An 18050-nucleotide genomic window follows, 5' to 3' on the forward strand; every position below is an offset into this window, starting at 1 on the left:
CTGCGGTTAAACCTGGGCAGTTATGTAGTCGTGTCTAGGGTCAATATAGCCTGGCCAACTATATTCATTCGAGACACGACCAACATGTGCTTGGGAATGACTGTGGCATGCGGCATGCCTAAAACTTACCTAATATCCCAAACAACGAGTCGTCGCTGCAGCGAATCATGAAATACTATGGGAGTATTTCTCGAGTCAATCCTTTGTAGAAAATCCTTGTATACGCGTTGATCCTTGATCATTCCTCTAGCGATAAAATTATCTGCCTTGATAACTCTTTCCTGCTTTATCGCTTAATATGATGCTATACCTGTCATGATGAGATATCCCCTGATCCATATCTCTTGATTCAATTCAGAGGACTTATGATCCTCTCTTTCTTAATCTTTTTAGATCAAGATGCCTCCGAGAAAGAGACCTAGCTCAAAGAACAACAATCCTCCTCCGCCACCACCTCCTCCTCAATTTGATCTTGCATCGCTTCAGACAGTTCTGACTGCTACAATGGTAGCAGCTATGTCGCAAATGAACCCCGGTAGTTCAGGAGGTGGTCCCCAGCCCCAAAACCCATAAGATATCCAGGGACACCAAAAAGGGGGTTCCTATGAAGACTTCATGAACGCGAAACCCACATCCTTTGATGGCACTGGAGGTGTCATTTCCCTCACCCGATGGTTCGAGAAAATCGAATCAGTCTTTGAAATATACGCCTGTTCGGAGTCTGATAAAGTAAAGTTCGCCGCCTGCACTTTCCTTGACAAAGCCCTGACTTGGTGGAACGGCCGAGTCAAATCCTTAACTCTACCTGTAGCAAATGCTATGGGTTGGGAAGCTATGAAGGAGCTTCTACTCGCAGAGTATTGCCCTTGGGGAGAAATTCAGAAGCTAGAACACGAACTCTGGAACCTTAAGATGAAGGGTTCCGACATAGCCGCTTATACTTCAAGATTCGATGATCTGGCGTTACTCTGTCCGGGAATGGTTACCCCGGAGAGTAAAAAGATTGAGAGGTTCATATGGGGGTTGACCCAGCCAACCAAAGGGAATGTCTTAGCTGCGAAGCCAGACACCTATGACATCGCTAAATGTCTTGTGCAAATTCTGATCGATCACGAAGACAACTTTGATGAGGAGGCTACCACCCCCGAGACAGTCACAAGTGGAGGTGGAAGCAAAAAGAAATTCTGGAACAAGCGGAAGGCCCAGAGTACGCAAGGGTCTTCTAAGAAACAGCAAACAGTAGCAGTCCATGCTGCTACTGCCCCTATTGCTGTTTCGGCTATCGGTTCCACGGCCCAAACTCCCACCAGTGGATACACTGGTACCCTTCCTTGGTGTGGTAAGTGCAGCTATCACCACCGCATTCCTGGTCCATGTCACGAAAGGATCTGTGACAACTGTGGCAAGAAGGGCCATCTTGCTCGAACCTGCAGAAAACCAGCCAAATCAACGAACCAATCATCCGAAGCGGGAATCAGTCCAGCCTGCTACAATTGTGGCGAAGTAGGGCACTTCAAAAGAAATTTCCCCAAAGCAGCTACAACCGCTGATCCCACTGTCGCCGCAGGTATACTCCTCTTTGACAATTCTTATACCTGCAACTCTTTTCAATTCTAGTACCAGAAGGGAAACTTGTTATCTATCCATCCGAGCAATTTCTAAACTTAATCCTTTGTTTGTAATCAAAATTGAGTACAATCGAGGCGGCTAACCAATGAGATAGAGAACACTAACTTCGTACCTATAGATTGTATCCTCAGTCCGGAGGATTATTCTGTTCCATTCGATTTAAATGGGGGAAACTTTTCACGAAATACTTTGATGCTATGTTTGACATGAAATGACCGAGTCTCATTCATGTTGTTATCCTTGGTTTCGAAAGGGTCGCTCGTCTAAATCTTTTCCCTGACCCGGCTCTCGTGATCTTCAGCATCAAACCTTCGTATCATTTCATGCCTTATAGCTCAAAAGTTTTTCCCAATATGAATTACCACGCATCCCTCGTTTCTGTGATCATTAAGAAACGGGAAGTCAGCAGCTCTTTCCCCTAAATGTCTTTCTCGAAGAATTCCCGAGAATTCCTTTCGAACATTTAGCTTAGTTCCGCATCGGCCTAATCTCTGGATCTACCTCGTAACCGAACCTCAGTAAGAATGACGTGTCCAAGACGGTGACCAAGAACTGACATGATCACTATGGATTAGTAGTGGTATCCTTTCGGTCAAATCTCTTTTCCCTCGATCATGTAGCCAAGCAAAGTAGTCGTAACCATGTACTTTTCCAACGTCTAAGGCGATAGGGACTTTTTCGGCACCGAAAATACCCATAGAAACCTGTCGATTCTTGGTTCCCATCGACTATTATCGCAGACCTATCCATAAATTTCTTCTAAAAGCTATCAGACCTTTAGCTACTCGGCTCCATGAAGATGTGCCTTCCTGTTGGAGCGTGTGTCCTGTTGAAAGCTTTATCCCAGAAAAGCATGATATGCTTTGAGAAGTGTGAAATACTTCCCTCGTGATACATTAGACCCTTCGTGATCCTCATAGAATCGATTTCGTAACCTTCTAACTTCGGCTACCCTCAGAACTTAGTAACATCCATCCGGTACTTCACGTTTCGAATCCTTAGAAGTATCTACCCATCGAAACCCTAGTGATTTCCTTTGAGGAAACCGAAGCCGTCCAGGGTTGAAACTTCCATGAGAGAACCGATTGCGATTGTAGATTGAGAGAGAGTCAATGTGCAAAACAAAGACGCGTCCCGATAGTGAGAGTTCGCTGGAACGCCAAGCGGAGACCCGATTCCACTTGAGAACGTGAAGATCTGAGGCAACAAATCCATTCGCGTTTCCTTCCAATTCATAATCTATATCTTAGTCTTTGAATTTCGGGACGAAATTCCCTCTAACGGGGGGATAATGTAACAACCCGAAGATGTTCATTGCCGAAAACCCCGTTCTACCCGTAAAACTCGCCGTTTATCAATTCGTTCCGATTTCGTTTTGGGTTAAATTATTTAAAATTATATGTTTATTATAATCTAATGAGTGTCCAAACCCCTTAGGAACTCATGAAATTAGCCCAAAAATATTTATTTAAGAAATTTTAGAAATATCATCGCCGGGTTACAAAAACTTAATCGGGTGCGACCTAAAGCCCCGTTTAATGCCGGTATAGGGTAGAATTCCACCGTGTCCAAGTTTTGAGACCTATTTAAACATGTTTAAACATTCATTTGAAGCTTTTGCTTCCTCTCTCTCTACTCTCTCTAACCTCTCTCCTAAATCCAAGTTTAAGGGTCCAAATCTCAAATTTAAGGCCTCAAATCCCTAAGGTACCTTCCTTAACTCATTGTGTATCATATTGGACCTTCAAATTCGAGATTTATTCATGATTTAGAGGCTTGTATATGAGTTTACGGCCCAGGATGGTGCTTAGGCCGTAAACCCATATTTAAAGGGTTTTTAAGCCCTTAAACCCTTCCATGACTCAAACTAGACCTAGTTATGACTTTTAGAAATTTGGTAATGGAATTAAAACACTTTAAACATGAATTTTTGGGGATTTGTATGAGTTTATGGCCAAGGCATGTGCTTGGGCCGTAAACTCCTCAATCATGGGTGTAAACTCATTTTCAAGGTGTTAGAAAGCCATCCAACACCACCAAAAGCCTTGGAATAAATCATAGAACCAACTAAAAATGGTTTAGGGGCCTTAAACATATTTTTTGAGGGACAAATGAGAGTTTACAGCCAAGGCTTATGCTTGGGTCATAAACTCCATAACATGGGGAGTAAACTCAATGTAAAGTGTTAAAAATGTCACTTTAACACACCTAAAGCCTTGGGATAAATTCTAGAAGTGTTTACAAGCAAGTATTGGACCTTAAAAAATATTATTTTCCCCATCTAAGGAGTTCACGGCCATGAGGGTGTTCATGGGCCGTAAACTCCAAAATCTAGGCCAAAAGTCCCTTAAAAATTCATGTAAGGCCTTGGAAAAATTTTAGGAATCACATGTGATTTATTTGGAGTCATTAAAACATTTATTCAAGGGTGCATAGAAGTTTACGGCCATAAGCACCATGCTAAGGCCATAAACTCCCTTAAGTATGGTCATGTGTGTTTTTAAATTTATTCCAAGCCCTTAAACCAACCCTAGAAATTTCCCTTTAAGTGTTTCAAGCTACTTTGCACCATAAACCACCCCACCATGAGTTTACGGCCGTAAACTCATGGGGAACGGGTGTTATAGGCCGAAGACTCTTGTATGAGTTTACTCTTGAAGAGTAAACTCCATTTCCCGGTCATTCAAGTCCTTAAACGCCACCCGGGTCCCTCCAAACACTTGTAATGGGGTGTTTCCGCGACTAAAAGTGTTTGTCCCTAACAATTAAATAATCTAAGTCCTAATTAGGTACAAATGTGTATCTTTTCATTATACATAGGAACCTCGTGCGTTTGCAAGTCCCGAACTAACGTTTAACATCCGAAATCGTCACGTTTCTCGTCCGGTGAGTAATACCCCTACGCTTTTTCCGTGTTTTTCAATGTTTTTAGGGGGGAATACAAGCAAACTATAACTGTTTTTGATTTATAACATTGATATGTTTCAAATAATATCTGGCAAATTTATAAACATTTTTACCCTTTATGTATTATGCTGAGCATAAGGGATGATTTATCAACTACAACTAAATGAATTTTAGTTAAGGAATAATCAAACTAATCAAATTATTATGGGAATAATTTGGGGTTCTTTAGTGTTCGCTTTTATCATGTACTGATATGTATATAAAGTTATTAGATAAACTATGTCTGATTCAGTTTATCTCCGTATCATTTGAATGTATTGCCATATAGTTTCATTGTAGGTATCTATATTCACTGTATTATGTTTCATAATCTTTTATATGTTTGATATCGTATAAGAACCCTGTGAATAGTTTAGTACTAGTTTGTGAGTTCGTCACTACCCTTTATGGATGATCAGTAAATCCTCCCCGGAAGTGTAACTCGCCTCTCCTGGAGGGAGAGCGAGGAATTTGTGACTATATCTATTCGGGACTGACAATCTCACACCTTAACTTCTAGCTACAGTTAGGCGGGCACGCCTGGGGTGACAAATTTTGGATGTCGTTCGACGTCTGACAAGCGTCAAGGAGGTCTCGTTGTCGTATCAGCATGGTTACCCGACTCACAATACGTATTAATATAAGTTTATTCACGGCTTTGGTTTTGGATTTGATTTTATATCAATCTTCTATCTTTACATCTTATATCTAGTACGGGACGGTAACCCCATGATTTTTAGTCTATAGGGTTCATATCTATTTCAGGATGTTATTCCTATGGTTAGAATCTATATCTAGTTCGGGATAGTGATCCCATGGTTTTATCAAACTATCTTATATCTAGTACGGGATAGTAATCCCATGGTTTTTAATCTATATCAAGTCCGGGATGATAGTCCCATGGTTTTCAATCTATATTTTTATGTATATAAAACTATCTTGTATCTAGTCCGGGATGATAGTCCCATGGTATTAAATATATATATAGTACGGGATGTTAGTCCCAAGGTTTTCAAACTACTTTCCATCTACATTTCACGTATAATTAAAGTATTTTATACCTAATTCGGGATAGTAATCCCATGATTTTCAATATATAGTTTTGTGTATTAAACTATACACTGTAATATTTAATCGGTCTTGTATTAGGAAAATATGGGATTTTCCTGGGGTAACATATAACGCATAATTGAACTGTAATGAAAGATAACTAAACTGTTTTACATAAGAAAATATGGGATTTTCTTGGATAACAAACCTTTTCGGAAAACTAAAGGAAATTGGCACAATTTTCAGAAAACAAACATCTTATGAACTCACCATCTTTATGCTGATTTTCAAACCGCTTGTATTCTCAGGTCCACGTTAGACAGGTACCCGGCGATATCTTTTGGTGAAGACGGAGTGCTCAGAGGACTCGTCTCAACTTTTGTTCATATGATATATGTATAACACTTGTACAATTTACTTTTGAAACAAATGTAAACTTTCAAATATATGTAATGTAATGGTTGTTTACTATGATTACTATGTACATTGGATTTGATACTCAACGTGGAGTCAACCCCGGAAATGTTTCCGCCTTTGGTTTTCGGGGTGTGACAAGTGGACTCGGCGAGTCACCTGAGTGCACTTGGCGAGTCGGTTCAACCTTGGCGGCTGACTCATCTTGGCTTCTGTTGACTTGAGAGTAGGGCAATTAGGAACATTATGACCATGGAGGGGTAAAATGGTCTTTTACCCATCCAAGAGAATATAAAGAGAAAAGAGGACTTTAGGTGTAAATGAGGAAAACAGGGATATTGATTGAAAGGGTTGTCTAATGTGTAAGGTGGAGGCTAGTTCAGGATTCTCGAGTGTGTGTTCATTTCCTACTAGCTGCGAGGTGAGTCTTCTCACTATGCATACCTAGAGTGGTAATCAGAGTGTGTGATAGAGTATCTTATATGTTATTTGTGTAATGTGGTATACTGAATTATCTCTATGTGATTGTGCTATGCATTATTCAGAGTTTACATAGTTAGGACCGAAGGGTCCATCAGAGTTATGGGACTGGAGGGTCCCACTGAGACACATTGACCGTAGGGTCTTACAGAGTTATAGCCTCGAGTGGATAATATGTTATATGGGGTATTTTAGGGAGCTCACTAAGCTTCTAGCTTACTGTGTTATGTGTTATGTGTTTCAGGTACTCCAGAGGATCGCGGGAAGGCACCGACGTGATTGTACACATCTGTTCGTGATGACGTGGAGGATTCTGGGATTTGACTTATGATTGTGATCTTTTGTTGACATTGAAACACTTATGATTTTCTTGAAAGAAACAATGGATGAATTTTGTGTATTTTTACAATGAAAATTTTGGTTGAAAATTTACGTTGTTATAAAGACAAAAAAAGGTTTGTAGAGGTGCTGTTTGAAGACAAAAAAAGGAATGTTTGTAGAGGTGGTGTTTGTGGTCGTCGTCCTTGTCAACGTGTATAACGGAACCCTTCGTTGAGGGTGCTCCAGATGGCCTAATAAAAGTGTGTGCATAACGATGTGACGTAACATGTGGCAGAAAAATATTGTGGAACACGAGCCTAATACACTTTATAAACTCACAAAGTGTTGTATCTTGACCAACTATCGATTAGACATAGGACGTGTCTGACACAAAGCGTTTAGGAATGTTTGAGAGCTTCTAGCTTTTTGCTTTTGAAAAAACGCTCCTGTTTAAACAAAAAGCTCCATTTGGCAGTAGGGGCGTTTAGCTTTTAGTTTTAACAAAACGCTCTAAATTAAATAGCTACTTCTTGTAACTTTTAACAAAACGCTACTGAGCTTTTAAAATCAATTTCCATAACTACTCTTATATATATATATATATATATATATATATATATATATATATATATAATTGTCATTTTATGTAATTTTACATATTTCAAAAGCTTCCAGCTACTTTTGCCAAACACACATATAACAAATAAAAACTACAGCTTCCAGCTACCAACTACTTGCTTCTAGTTACCCGCTATCCACTACCAGCTTCCAACTAACAACTATTTTTGTCAAAAACGCACATAAGCTAGGTATGCGAAATCAATACATATCGTTAAATGTTAGCGAATTCATTTTATTGAAATTGTTGTTTGTTGGACTTTTTGTTGGTTAATTGGTCTTGATCAATACGTTTAATAGGAAAGTTTTTTTTTTAGGATTTGTGTTTTGCTAGTTTTGGTATTAGAATAGGACTCTTTTTGTTTAAGTATAAACAGGGCCACGCATTTGAAGTTTATAATTTATGTTTTTCCATCCAATAATACTTAGACTCCGAGCAATCTTCTTGTTCTTTTGTTTTCCAGATTTCGTTGCTAATACTCTGTTCCTATTCTTTCTTTCCACATGTTGTTACCTTGGTGCAAAAGGTACAAGGTGTGAAGAAGTTTTTCTACACTTGGTATCAGAGTGGTTTCATTGAAGGGGTTGTGATTTGAGGTTGATTACAAGCAACCCTAGTTTCTCTTAATCGGGCTTGTGAGAGACTAATCGGAGGCGCGAAATAAACGGATGGGAAGACGTCAAAGAGGTTGGCTTTGGTTCGGTTCGTTTTGTGGGTGACGGAAAACAGTAAAGGTGGTTATGACCTTGTCTTGTTGTTCGTTGGAAGTGTGCTCTCGGAACAAGCTTGATTAAAGAGGTTGGGGTTGTCAAAAGGAGAAGAGGATGTCGATGGTTAAAGAAGGAGGTTCGATGACGTATCAAGTTTCGGTTTTGACTCCAACGAATTATCCAATGTGAGCAGTGAAAGTAAAGTCGATTATGGATGCATAAGACATATGAGAGACAGTCGAACCGAAGGTGTTAGGTGAAGCATCGGATGAAAAGAAGTCAAAAAAAGCTCTTGCCTTTTTGTTTCAAGCGATACCCAAAGACATGGTGTTGCAAATGGCGAGTTACACCGACCCAAAACAAGTATGGGATGGACTAAAACATGGTATTTAGGAGTAGATAGGGTGAGAATAGCTCGACTTGTGGCCTTAAAGAGGGAGCTTGAAATTTTGTGCATGAAGAAGGGTGAATCGGTCGACGATTTTGTGACAATATTACCCGGTTTAACTTCAAAAACAAGGAGTTTTGGTTATGAGCTTGAAGAAGCTGATTTGGTGAAAAGGTTACTTGATTCGATGCTTAAGTCATTTCTCCAAATCGTGGCTTCAATAGAGCAATGTTTCGATCAAGATTCGATGTTATTCAATGAAGCGGTTAGTAGATTGAAGGTGTACGAAGAGCATATAAGAGGAACCGAGAAAGTGGAGAACACTCAAGGTGGGTTGTTGTTGGCTAGTGAGGAAAAGTCACATGTTTGTAAGCATTGTGACAATGGATGTTCAAATCGGGATGACTTTAGACGTGGCCCGGGAAGAGGTTGGGGATCCCGGAGAAGTCGAGATGGTAATGAACGGGTCCGGGATAAAAGTCACATTAAATGTTACAAATGTGGTGAGTTTGGTCACTATAGCAATGAGTGTCCTAAATGGGAGAAAAAATAGGCAAATCTACTCGAAGAGGAACCAACAATTTTTTGAACAAGTTATATGATCAAATCGATTAAGGGGGTGATTGTTGGTTAATTGGTCTTGATCAATACGGTTTAATAGGAATGTTTTTTTTAGGATTTGTGTTTTGCTAGCTTTGGTATTAAAATATGACTCTTTTTGTTTAAGTATGAATAAGGCCACGTATTTGAAGTTTATAATTTAAGTTTTTCCATCCAATAAGACTTAGGTGTTATTTGTTTTTTCTGAGGTAAAATGTTTGTAGTCTGCGAACCACATTTATAGACATCTGTAGTAGAAAATGTGGACCAAACGTTTGCAGTATGAAAGAAGAAGACTGTTTGTTTTTTAACATCTACAGACTGCTAGAATAAACTAAAACCGAATCAAACTTATTTAAAAAAAAAAACTTAAAAAGTTTTTCAATAATTTTATGACTTTATTATATAATTAACAAATGTAGATCAATTTTTATGTATTATTCTATAAAAGTGAAAATAAAATTGTATGAATTGGATGGAAATAAACTTTGATTTTAAATGAAAATTTTCATTTTACTTTTTTAATTAAATCAATTAAAAAATGGGCATAAATATTTTTCCCAAGAAATGAATTATACTGCATTAAATAATGTTTTATAAAATTTGATACAAAAAATATAAGACAATATTAAGATTTTTTTTCATGTCTATATAAACAGCTTCAATGACCTTATTGTAATTAAATCTTTATTTATAAATTTGTGATAAAGGTCATTATTATGTCACTGAACCTTTTTTCTTTTAGTATTGTATTTTTTTATTAAAAATTGTTTATAATAAAAAAAGGTTGTAATAAATCTAAATTAAAAAAAAAAAACAAAGATATATGTGTTTTTTTTAGACTAAAAGATGTCTTGAGATATTTGAAGACTCTCTCGTCTACATTGCGCCAAGAAGAGGACATGCAAACCTTTTTAGGTCCGCAGTCTTAAAAAAAAACAGGGTGCAAAACCTAATGTTTGCGCATGGTCTGCACCGCACAAAAATAAAATACGAAAAAGATCTAAAGACAAAAAAAAAACACAAATAACATCTTATACTCTAAGCAATATATATATATATATATATATATATATATATATATATATATATATATATATATATATATATATATATATATATATATATATATATATATATATATATATATATATATATTGTTACCTTGGTGCAAAAGGTACAAGTTGTGAAAAAGTTTTTCTACACTTGTGTAGTGGATTTCAAGAAAATTTGTCGTTGTGTTTTATAAATGAATAAGGTTTTTCCTATGACATAAACTAACTATGAAATTTAATTTTTAGATAAGACCATAAAAATAATTTATTATTGTTTAATCTATATCTATATAAACTAATTATTTAATAAACTATTTGAGATAAATTGTTGATGTACTAACTTATATATAAAAATAAAGCTAACACATCGAACACAATCTAACTATACATATAAACTTTTATTTATTTTTATTTTTTATTTCCTCAAATATATAAAATATTTCCAAATAGTTTTAAATAAAATTATGTATCTAAATATTACATTATTTATACATCGTTTAACAAAAAAAAGTTCAAGCTATTGAAAACACTTGCTTCTAATAAAATCTATTAAATTCTTTAAGCTTTATAAAACACCAATTTCATAATGAATTCATATAATAAGAAACCATACAACGCTGCTATATTATTAGGTAGGTAGGGTTAACTCATCACCATCATGGTGCAAAACCGTCATCTTCTTTCATCATTCCCATCTTGAAACTCCCCCTCTTTCCCCAGCCCCACCCACCTCACCATCTAAATTATTTGTTCCTTTTCTTTTTTTCTTCCCCCAAAAACGAAAAACCTAAATCCCCTCCATCATCATTGCATCTCTCTCAATTACATACGTACATGCTTTACCAAAAAAAAAAAAAAATTACATAAGTACATGCAGATACTCCATGTATCTTTCTACCAGTTGCACGTGACATACATTTCTTCTGATTATTACATCTAACAAATCAATTCAAAATAATTTAGGCTAAGTTTGGTATACGTGTTCAAAAACTAGTTTTTAACTTGTAAATTGGATTATGCATCTTAAACTAATTTAATTATCAAAAAAATAATTTATAAACAACTTTATAAGTTATAATAAATTATTTTTATTATACGTCTCACCAAACAACAAATATAATAAGCTCAAAAGATAAGCTAACTTATGCATATTAAATAAAATCTTAAAGCCTATTTGATTTCGGTATGCTTAGTCCGGTCAAATTTTTTGTCTGACTCGATCCAATCAGCGTATTTGATATGTGCAATAAAAACAAGCACACTTTGACTCGGTTCATTTGTATTTTCTTCATTTTTTAATAGAACAAACACACTCATGCAGTTGTAGCTCCGTTCGACAACAAGTCCCTCCCAGCCTTCACTTTCTTTCGTCCTCAATTACAGTGAGCCTCACCTCTGCCCTCAATACATTTCAATATCAATCGACTTCCTTCTCCATTCTTTTGATTTACTCCGTTGGTGTTGCCATTTCGGCAGTTTCTTCTGCCATGACCACATCTTCTTCCTCAGGTAAGGTCCATCGATTAATCTGGGTATGAACTTGAAATCATAAAGCTTTTTTTTCCCTTCTCTTAAATCGATTTTGGTCTTTGAAGTTGAAAGTTTTTTCTTTTTCCTTTATGTGTTTTTGATCTGGAAGTTATTATGGAAAAAATATATATTTATATTTATAATAGGCCACCAAAGTCGACTATCTTCATAATGTGGTGTCCATCGATTTAGTATGTGTATCATTGTTTTTGTTAGAATATTATTTGTTTTGTTCAATTGTTTTATTCTCTTTGTATAGTATAATGGATCCTTTGTAACGGGTGTGTGTATATACACACACGCAACCCTAATTAAGGGGTTTCCACATTAATTAGCATGGTATTAAGCCTCCTTGCGTATGCCTCATAGCAAACTCACGGGGATCAATTTTTTCATCGATCGATGTTTCTTCCACTCGATTTTGTCATCGTCTGTGGTCGAGTTCCAAAATAGTATTTTTCTTCTTTTTTTTTTTTACTGTGTTTGGCTACCTATTATGTCTTTGTGCCTGATATCCCGATCTTTTATTTACTAGGTCTCGCCCTCAAGACGTCGTTGATCACTTGTTGTTCAAGATCTCATCACTTCCCTACATTAGAAGTTCTACAGATCATTTGGTTCCTTCTGCCCAAGGTTAGCTTCTAGTCTATTATTTCTTGTCTCTGTTAAATTTTATTTTGTTGATTTTTTCGGGGTCTAAATGACTGGTTCCGTAGCCTCCTCTTCCGTCATGTGTTCTAACCCTACAGCCAGTCTGTTGGTCTTTGCACTTACTAATGTCTACTCACAGCTTAGTTTCAGTTTATATGTAAGCGACTCTAAATATAAATTATTGCGCGATTTTTAAAGACATATGCAAAGGTGCTAAGGTACACGGACATATCACTGAAAACTAAGCCCCAAGGAGACGAAGATGAAGATTAGGTGGCCATTGACTTTAGAATCAAATCTTTGTTTTCTAGTGATGATTGCACCTCAAAAGACCTTTGGGACAAATTTGATGAGTTTTTTTCTCAATAATAAGATGTCTCATATTCTTCAACTTCAAGAATAATTTTGTAATACCAAGAAAGGCTCCTCTTCCATTACGGAGTTTTAGCATTCTCTAAAGAATTTGGTTGAAGCTCTTCCAGATTGTGACTCAAATATTGATGAGGTCCTATAATAATATTGTCGATGTCATCACCAACATGAAACCATTTCCATCATTCCTTGAAGCAAAGAATATGATATTAATTCATGAAACTCATGAAGAATCTATTGATCCTCTTGGTGATGCACTTCTCACCTCCTTCTCAACTCTTTACTCAAGCTCGACCCATGGAAAACCAAGAAATAAGTTTAAAAAAGGCAAAAATAATGGATGGGTTGCTTCCATGGGGTAACACTAATGTTTTTGCTAGTTCTTCTCATTTTTCAGGTTTTCAAGGCACAAATGGTCAATTTCAAGCACTTTATGAAGCTCTAACTGCTTTTTCTCCACATTGTGAGATATTGTATGTATACCCACATGATAAACTTGTAAGCCTTCTAGATCAGTTTAAGGATTGAGATAAAAATGCCATAAAGCTACGTGCTTACACTAAATATAAAAAAAATATTAAATGAAATATGTCACAAAAATTAGAAAACAAAAAATTGATAGAATTATATAAACTGTTCGCTATTAATGTAATCTGGATTACTGATATTGGCTACTGGCAAGGACAATTTACTGGATTACACTATAGATGATGTTAGAGATTGAACTTTCATTTGGAAACAGGCTATTTGTTATCTTTGTTTATGGTTGTTAAAGAATTAAATCACCAAGAGTGTCCAATAATCTAGCTAATTGAGGAATTGAGCCCACTTATTGTAATATATACCTAGAAATCATGTATATACAAAACATAATATATTGTAATGTCAATCGACTTCCTCCTCCATTCTTTTGATTTCCTCCGTTGGTGTTGCCATTTCGACAGTTTCTTCTGCCATGACCACGTCTTCTTCCTCAGGTAAGGTCCATCGATTAATCTGGGTATGAACTTGAAATCATAAAGCTTTTTTTTTCCTTCTCTTAAATCGATTTTGGTCTTTGAAGTTGAAAGTTTTTTCTTTTTCCTTTATGTGTTTTTGATCAGGAAGCTATTATGGAAAAAATATATATTTATATTTACATTAGGCCACCAAAGTCGACTATCTTCATAATGTGGTGTACATCGATTTAGTATGTGTATCATTGTTTTTGTTAGAATATTATTTGTTTTGTTCAATTGTTTTATTCTCTTTGTATAGTATAATGGATCCTTTGTAACGGGTGTGTGTATATACACACACACGCAACCCTAATTAAGGGGTTTCCACATTAATTAGCATGGTATTAAGCCTCCTTGCGTATGCCTCATAGCAAACTCACGGGGATCAATTTTTTCATCGATCGATGTTTCTTCCACTCGATTTTGTCATCGCCTGTAGTCGAGTTCCAAAATAGTATTTTTCTTCTTTTTTTTACTGTGTTTGGCTACCTATTATGTCTCTGTGCCTGATATCCCGATCTTTTATTTACTAGGTCTCGCCCTCAAGACGTCGTTGATCACTTGTTGTTCAAGATCTCATCACTTCCCTACATTAGAAGTTCTACAGATCATTTGGTTCCTTCTGCCCAAGGTTAGCTTCTAGTCTATTATTTCTTGTCTCTGTTAAATTTTAATTTGTTGATTTTTTCAGGGTCTAAATGACTGGTTCCGTAGCCTCCTCTTCCGTCATGTGTTCTAACCTTACTGCCAGTCTGCAGGTCTTTGCACTTACTAATGTCTACTCACAGCTTAGTTTCAGTTTATATGTAAACGACTCTAAATATAAATTATTGCGCGATTTTTAAAGACATGTGCAAAGGTGCTAAGGTACACGGACATATCACTGAAAACTAAGCCCTAAGGAGACGAAGATGAAGATTAGGTGGCCATTGCCTTTAGAATCAGATCTTGGTTTTCTAGTGATGATTGCACCTCAAAAGACCTTTTGGACAAACTTGATGAGTTTCTTTCTCAATAATAAGATGTCTCATATTCTTCAACTTCAAGAATAATTTCGTAATACCAAGAAAGGCTCCTCCTCCATTATGGAGTTTTAGCATTCTCTAAAGAATTTGGTTGAAGCTCTTGCAGATTGTGACTCAAGTATTGATGAGGTCCTATAATAATATTGTCGATGTCATCACCAACATGAAACCATTTCCATCATTCCTCGAAACAAAGAATATGCTACTAATTCATGAAACTCGTGAAGAATCTATTGATCCTCTTGGTGATGCACCTCTCACCTCCTTCTCAACTCTTTACTCAAGCTCGACCCATGGAAAACCAAGAAATAAGTTTAAAAAAGGCAAAAATAATGGATGGGTTGCTTCCATGGGGTAACACTAATGTTTTTGCTAGTTCTTCTCATTTTTCAGGTTTTCAAGGCACAAATGGTCAATTTCAAGCACTTTATGAAGCTCTAACTGCTTTTTCTCCACATTGTGAGATATTGTATGTATACCCACATGATAAACTTGTAAGCCTTCTAGATCAGTTTAAGGATTGAGATAAAAATGCCACAAAGCTACGTGCTTACACTAAATATAAAAAAAATATTAAATGAAATATGTCACAAAAATTAGAAAACAAAAAATTGATAGAATTATATAAACTGTTCGCTATTAATGTAATCTGGATTACTGATATTGGCTACTGGCAAGGACAATTTACTGGATTACACTATAGATGATGTTAGAGATTGAACTTTCATTTGGAAACAGGCTATTTGTTATCTTTGTTTATGGTTGTTAAAGAATTAAATCACCAAGAGTGTCCAATAATCTAGCTAATTGAGGAATTGAGCCCACTTATTGTAATATATACCTAGAAATCATGTATATACAAAACATAATATATTGTAATGTCAATCGACTTCCTCCTCCATTCTTTTGATTTCCTCCGTTGGTGTTGCCATTTCGACAGTTTCTTCTGCCATGACCACGTCTTCTTCCTCAGGTAAGGTCCATCGATTAATCTAGGTATGAACTTGAAATCATAAAGCTTTTTTTTTCCTTCTCTTAAATCGATTTTGGTCTTTGAAGTTGAAAGTTTTTTCTTTTTCCTTTATGTGTTTTTGATCAGGAAGCTATTATGGAAAAAATATATATTTATATTTACATTAGGCCACCAAAGTCGACTATCTTCATAATGTGGTGTACATCGATTTAGTATGTGTATCATTGTTTTTGTTAGAATATTATTTGTTTTGTTCAATTGTTTTATTCTCTTTGTATAGTATAATGGATCCTTTGTAACGGGTGTGTGTATATACACACACACGCAACCCTAATTAAGGGGTTTCCACATTAATTAGCATGGTATTAAGCCTCCTTGCGTATGCCTCATAGCAAACTCACGGGGATCAATTTTTTCATCGATCGATGTTTCTTCCACTCGATTTTGTCATCGCCTGTAGTCGAGTTCCAAAATAGTATTTTTCTTCTTTTTTTTACTGTGTTTGGCTACCTATTATGTCTCTGTGCCTGATATCCCGATCTTTTATTTACTAGGTCTCGCCCTCAAGACGTCGTTGATCACTTGTTGTTCAAGATCTCATCACTTCCCTACATTAGAAGTTCTACAGATCATTTGGTTCCTTCTGCCCAAGGTTAGCTTCTAGTCTATTATTTCTTGTCTCTGTTAAATTTTAATTTGTTGATTTTTTCGGGGTCTAAATGACTGGTTCCGTAGCCTCCTCTTCTGTCATGTGTTCTAACCTTACTGCCAGTCTGCAGGTCTTTGCACTTACTAATGTCTACTCACAGCTTAGTTTCAGTTTATATGTAAACGACTCTAAATATAAATTATTGCGCGATTTTTAAAGACATGTGCAAAGGTGCTAAGGTACACGGACATATCACTGAAAACTAAGCCCTAAGGAGACGAAGATGAAGATTAGGTGGCCATTGCCTTTAGAATCAGATCTTGGTTTTCTAGTGATGATTGCACCTCAAAAGACCTTTGGGACAAACTTGATGAGTTTCTTTCTCAATAATAAGATGTCTCATATTCTTCAACTTCAAGAATAATTTCGTAATACCAAGAAAGGCTCCTCCTCCATTATGGAGTTTTAGCATTCTCTAAAGAATTTGGTTGAAGCTCTTGCAGATTGTGACTCAAGTATTGATGAGGTCCTATAATAATATTGTCGATGTCATCACCAACATGAAACCATTTCCATCATTCCTCGAAACAAAGAATATGCTACTAATTCATGAAACTCGTGAAGAATCTATTGATCCTCTTGGTGATGCACCTCTCACCTCCTTCTCAACTCTTTACTCAAGCTCGACCCATGGAAAATCAAGAAATAAGTTTAATAAAGGCAAAAATAATGGATGGGTTGCTTCCATGGGGTAACACTAATGTTTTTGCTAGTTCTTCTCATTTTTCAGGTTTTCAAGGCGCAAATGGTCAATTTCAAGCACTTTATGAAGCTCTAACTGCTTTTTCTCCACATTGTGAGATATTGTATGTATACCCGCATGCTAAACTTGTAAGCCTTCTAGATCAGTTTAAGGATTGAAATAAAAATGCCATAAAGCTACGTGCTTACACTAAATATAAAAAAATATTAAATGAAATATATCACAAAAATTAGAAAACAAAAAATTGATAGACTTATATAAACTGTTCGCTATTAATGTAATCTGGATTACTGATATTGGCTACTGGCAAGGACAATTTATTGGATTACAATATAGATGATGTTAGAGATTGAACTTTCATTTGGAAGCAGGCTATTTTTTATCTTTGTTTATGGTTGTTAAAGAATTAAATCACCAAGAGTGTCCAATAATCTAGCTAATTGAGGAATTGAGCCCACTTATTGTAATATATACCTAGAAATCATGTATATACAAAACGTAATATAGCATGTGTATTCAACATAAAAAAATCAAAAGGGTAAAATTGTCATTTTCATCAAGCAGCATTGTAATATCCGAGTTCCGATTATGTTTTTCCACTCTTTAATTATGGGTTTTGTAGTCCATAATAACGTAGAATGATGAGGTGAAAGAAGAAGCCATTTATCGCATTTGTTGATGTAACATCCTAATGTTGAGGTATATACAATTTAACCCTATGTATGAATAAATATTGCATTTTATTCCCTGAGTAAAAGAAAGAGTGCAAAATAGCCCATAGTGGTATTTTGATAATTTTGGGAAATGGGGTAGTACATTGGGCGTATGACATACGTTCAAGATACGTCGCTTTGGTGGAGAGAAAGAGAGAAAAAGA

The 18050-nt window shown here is 36.1% G+C and overlaps 1 long non-coding RNA gene across 1 annotated transcript; it reads left to right on the plus strand.

The window, feature by feature from the left end:
* The first annotated feature begins 15881 nt into the window (after nucleotides 1–15881).
* On the plus strand, nucleotides 15882–17559 carry LOC122195940 (uncharacterized). The gene is made up of 2 exons (XR_006187061.2): nucleotides 15882–16413; nucleotides 17201–17559. It is a non-coding gene; the product is annotated as an uncharacterized LOC122195940 (long non-coding RNA).
* Nucleotides 17560–18050: the final 491 nt, after the last annotated feature.

Source organism: Lactuca sativa, chromosome 9, assembly GCF_002870075.4.
Source record: "Lactuca sativa cultivar Salinas chromosome 9, Lsat_Salinas_v11, whole genome shotgun sequence".
NCBI classification, from domain to species: domain Eukaryota; kingdom Viridiplantae; phylum Streptophyta; class Magnoliopsida; order Asterales; family Asteraceae; genus Lactuca; species Lactuca sativa.